Below are 6,000 nucleotides of genomic sequence, written 5' to 3'. Positions count from 1 at the left end.
TCAATTTCTTAGGGTTTGACACACACAAGCACCTCGTGAAAAACACTGGGGTTGTCCTCAGCCCAGTACCGACAGTTGTGCCGATTAACTACACCTTTCAAAAAGAAAGTACACTCTACCTAACTCGATCGTTCATCCTTGTGGGAAGTGAAAAAATGCGTAAACATCTAGAAATAATAAGAAAAAACAGCAAATTGGTCGAAGGAATTTATCCTTATCATTTACTCTGATAAATGTTTAAATAAACTTTTCAAATTTCAATCCTTCATATTTTCTCAATGGCTCGACCGATTTTCAAAAACGAAGCGGGAAAATATAGAGAATAGAAAGCTCTTTTCAATGCGGTACCACTTGACCCCCCTTCCCATTTGAAAAAAATTGGGGGATGACACCCCCGCTTAGAGGGTTGAAGATTTTGCAATCATTTTTGGGGCAAAAATTTTCCCCCTCACAAACAAAATTGACGTGTTTTTGAATTTTCTGAAAAAAAAATTACTCTGGCCGTTATGCCTTGCGGAACGTTTTCGATGGGCCACCCTGTAAAATCGAATAGAGAAAATCTTTTTACTAATAAAAAAATTGTTAAGTGGTGAAGATATTTTGACGTCTATGTTAATATATAAATAATACTAGTTAATATTTTTTTAATAATAAAAAATTAAACACTCTGTATAATAGATATACACAGGGTGAGTCCTAAATAAGTGCACATATTTTTAGGGGTGGGATGTAATTTTTGTATTTTTTGAAAAAAAATATGTTTTTAATTTTCATTTAAAAAACGTAATATTTTGATAATATAGCAATATTGGTAGTAAATTAAAAAATCAGAAAAAATCCAGTGGTGCTATAAAGTTTTTATTTTCAAAGTAAAATAACTGAGCTATTTTGGATTATTTGTTATAAAAAGGGTAAAGACAAAAAATCTGTTTCATTTATCGAGATCTACCAGTCCTAAAAATATATGTGGTTATTTAGAACTCGCCCTGTAGAAATTCTTATTGTAGAAATATAAATACATAATTATAAGTATTAAAATAATTTGTTTACAAACATTTTCTAAAAGTCAACCTACATAAATTCATGAAAAAAATCATGAATGCTGAAATTGCTGAATACCTAATATTTAATTATCTTTTACTTTGTTTACAGGGTGAGTCTTAAATAAGTGCAAATATTTTCAGGGTAGATCTTGATAAAAGAAACATAATTTGTATTTTCTCTTTACCGTTTTTTAAATAAATACAAAATAACCGAGTTATTTTACTTTGAAAATTAAAAAAAAATTGCTAAAATTTTGAGAACCACTGGATTTTTTTCCTGGATTTTCTCTCTTGTAAATTTAATCTACCAGCTATGTTGTATCAACAAATTGTGTCTTTAACAAAAAAAAAACTAAAAAAAAATCCAAAATTTTTTTCAAAACATTCCAAATTTTCAATTTTTTTTTCGCGAAAAAAACGTCATAGTCGTGTTTCTGAGGTCGAAATATACTATCACTAAAAATATTTGCACTTATTTAAGACTCACCCTGTATAAAATTCCATAAAATTGTGTTCTAAGTTAGGGTCTCCTTTTTACTGCCAGGACTGATCAGATTGGAAAGTACTTGGTTTTTGCGTATTAGGAACCACGGTCCCTATAGCCATATAATGGCTTTAACGAGTGTCTAAATCGACTCTTACTAACAAGAGTGCCGATCTCATCCAGCCTCTACCCGGCGTGAATCAGCAATACATCTCAATAGATTTTACCTTTTTGCCTTGGAACAACAGGACGACGAAGTCTTCCAAAGATTCAACCGTCCCTATGCCCACATCGTTCAATGTCGCTTAACACCGGTGATGGATTGAGAGCGGTATATTGCTTGACCGTTGTCAGCAAGGATAAAATATCTGTTCATATTCAACGTTTTTAACTTGTGGTAAAAGCAAGCGGTTTCTTTTCTACATCTACTTAATCAAATAGTTCATTAACCTTCGGAAAAAAGTCTTTCCTTTTGGCAAATTAAAAGCAGCACAATTTTTGCGATGAAATGCATTTCATCGATCCAAGTTCCGGATTTTTTCAAAACCGCCGTTTCTTTCTGTTGTCGTTGATGGTTGTCGAATGATCGAATCAGTACTACCAGTGGCGGATCACCATCAGCAGATGATTAACACAAATGTTCAAGCGATCAAAGAGTTTCATCATCATCAGTGTTTAGAAGTAAAGTGTTATTGTAGTGTGGTGAATTAGTATATTATTTTGTAATCAAAATTATGCTATTGATTTTTACTCCAATAATAATTACAATAGATAATAACAAGAGTCAGATAATGACAATTGAACTGCACTTACTTTATGGTAAAAAATTGTAATCGTCACTTGTACATCATGTTCAAAATTCAATGTTAAACTTGTTAAAAGAGAAAACAAATTCTTCAATTTATTAAATAGAACGCACTGTATACTATTTTTTAGGTCCAGTATTATTATTTTTTTCAATTTTTGAAAGGATCTTCCTTTGGAAGCACACTTTCTGGTGCACCCCTCCAATCTCAAACCCTATAACACGCCACTGGATACAACTGCGACCGTATTTCGGGAGAAAATATCGAGTACTGCTAATCTAAAGTGTATCGAGCGGAACAATGGCCGATTCGTTCCAGCTTCGTCTCTTATTTTCAAAGAAATGTGAAATGCTTTCTGTTTGGTAAAAGATGGAGGCTATTTAGCGAGAAATTTTAATTTCATAAACATATTGATATTTTCATGATTGTTTAATATTCCATGAATCATCATCATCACTATTAAAGTAGACTATTTATAGTCTACTCTGCTATTGCTGAGAATAATACTTACTAGAAAGTAATGAGATTTTTGAATATCCGGAGTGCGAAAGAGGGATAACATCACGTATCGGACTTTTCAGCCACAGAAAAGCTCATGAAAGACAACACCTTGCACAACCATCTGATGCGTGTCAAATACTCGTCAGCGAGTAATGGCTGTAACCAAACAATATACAAAAGCCGAATCATTTGATAAGCTTCGGGATCCAAAAATATTTTTGGGACTTGTTTAATAAAGACCCTGTCAACTGTACAGGGTGGCTCGAATTCGACGCTTATCATTGGAATTTCGGAAACCGTAAGAGATACAGGATCGGTTAAATGGAGGCAAAGTTGCGCAATTTGATGCTCAATAAAATGCCGTATTGCGTTTTTATTTTTTATTTTTTTTTTTGCATAAAATATTCTGGTGATAGAATTTTCTGTACGAAACGTCGGCAAAAATCAAAGTGACTATGTATAGTGTTTTAAGAGTGATGAAAGGATTTAATTAAATTGAAAAAAAAATCAGGTCCCTGACACCCTGTACAGCGGATTGATCTAATAAACCAAAAATAGTTAGACATGTTATCTGTGACAGTAGTATTGAGGCAAAAAAGAAGTATGATCAAGTATGATTAGTACATAAACGTAGAACCTCTCTAAGAAAGTGAATACCAGAAATAATTGGTCTTTCAGAAATTATGTAATACAGTATGGGACTTTTCAGTACACTAAGGCGCCGTCTCTTCAGTTATAAACAAATAACTTTTATCTAACAAATAACTATCTACAAGATAAATAATCTAAAGCCTGCTATCTATAGGATATAACATTTGGGTATTTTCATACAAAATAATCCAAAAGATAACAATTTGAAGGACGGACCGTTAGACACTCCGTAGAGAAAGTGTTGCCAATATAAGATATCTGAAATTGAGATGGTTATATATGAAAAGTCTATGCAACAGACAGAGACAAAAACTCGGAATTTCAAATCGTTAAATTAAAAAGTGAGGTTATGGTTCAGTTGTCAAAAGATCGTCAAAATGAAAATAAAAACAATAAAATTCAACTAAAATATATTTTGTGTGACTCCGACCAGTTCTATTATGGTATAGGCTATTTAATTTTACCTTTATGGAAAAGGGGAAAGATACTTCAATTTCAGCAGTGGTGAAATAGATCTATTGATGGAATGCGATTTATAAGAAATTAAAACAAGAAAAAAATAATCTGTAAGTAATTTATAATTTAATTACATGATATTACTTTTATATTTATTATATTAACATTTTAGTACAATTGATAATAGAAAATATGGAAGCAGCTGGTGAAGTGCAAGCAGAGATTTATAAACAAATACTAAAACCACCATCTGGTAAGTTATTAATATTGAAAATTAAAAATAGGGCTTTTCATAGTAAAGAAATAGGTAGGATAGCATCGATGATAGTAATTAAGGTGAGTTTTTATTTTATAAAATAGATAAATGCACTTATACTTTTGTCTTAATAATAATAAATGAACAGTACCTATAACTATTGTTACATTTACACATTATATGTACAAATTATTTAATAAAAAAATTGAAATAAAAACAATTTTGTTATATTACTTTTATTTTTAAGAACTCAAGTGATGGAAGTTCAAAAAAAAAGAATAAATAAAGGAAAAATCTTGTCTAAACAAAGTTGAACTAACTGGAACTCAAAGGACCACAACACAGGTGTTTTAGCAAGGTTTAGCTAGAGAGTTACTTAAAAAAAAGCTAGAGAATTAGCTAGAGAGTTACTTATCCAATATATGGCCTCTTTCATCATATCATATGCCACCACCAAAAACGAAACTTGCAGTGTACCGAGCAATAATAATCCCCACCATGTTATAATAAGGTAGCGAAACCTGGGTGCCGTACCGTCGCGCGTCGGTTCATGAACGCATTAAACAAGTTGCAACAGAAACACCTTAGATTTAGTTAAGAATCAAATGGTACCACCATGTCTCAAACCTATCGGTCGTTGAAAAAGCTAGCTGTGAGAGCGCTAGAGTTATGATTACTAAATTCCGCTTAAGATGGGCTGGTCACGTATGCAGGATGCAACAAAACCGCCTACCGAAATATCTTCTTGGACGGTTAGAGGAAACCGGGTGGACAACTCATAAGGTACAAAGATATTTTCCATGAAAACTTAAACGGGATAAGCATGCAGAATGAGTGGGGGGAAGCAGCGCACAGTAGAACGCAATGGAGAAGAATTGCAAGCTCAGTTAACAACGACAACCAAAAAGTAAAGAGGCAATAAAATAATGAGACTTTTAAATGTCCGGAGTGCGGAAGAGAGATAACATCACGTATCGAACTTTTCAGTCACAAAAAACCATCTGGTGTGTGTCAAATACTCGTCAGCGAGTAATGGCAATAAGTAAGTAAGTAAGTAAGTAAATGCCACCACCAGAAAATCGCAGACACCAATTGCTTCTAAGGGGGTATAATAAATGAATCCATAGTTCGCAACTTCCATTTTAAGGTTGATTCTCACTATACCTTCCGTTTCCATTCCATATACGTTCCGTATTTTTTATTGTATTTACGTTATACCATACGTATAACGTAAATACAATAACTGCCGTTTCGTATCAGTTCCATACTTTTTATTGTAGAATTTATATCATTACGAAAGTTTTATTTTAAAACTTTGTATCTTTTGAAAAAGGTGATAGATTTAATTAAGAGGTGAAAGAATAAATAAATATCAGCAAAATGTTAACAGAGCCGGTACAAATGTAAGAACTTGACAACGCTGTTTCAGTTCGTCCGCCAAAAAATGTATGGAAGAAAAGGATATGGAACGGAAGGGAAACGGAACGGATTGCGTGCATTGTCCTATTCATTTACATGATATAATATTTTATGTAAACGGAAGGGAAACGGGAGGTAGCTGATAAATATGGAAGGCATAGTGAGAATGAACCTTAAGGTGAACCTAAATCTCATGGAGATTAACCCACTACAAGAATCTAAGTATTTTGTCCATATTAACAGTTTCAACGTCATTAAGTCCTGGACTGAAAAGTAGAAACATACTACTATAGAGATATAAACCAGCAGTTGCCATTCATAACAAAAAAAAATGACCGGGGATACTGGGATACAATGCAAGTAGACAAACCTCAAGACATACTG

The sequence above is a fragment of the Sitophilus oryzae genome, unplaced genomic scaffold (assembly GCF_002938485.1).
Source record: "Sitophilus oryzae breed Bouriz unplaced genomic scaffold, Soryzae_2.0 scaffold_1375_pilon_pilon, whole genome shotgun sequence".
In the NCBI taxonomy this organism is placed as follows: domain Eukaryota; kingdom Metazoa; phylum Arthropoda; class Insecta; order Coleoptera; family Curculionidae; genus Sitophilus; species Sitophilus oryzae.
Note: the sequence above shows the minus strand (reverse complement) of the source record.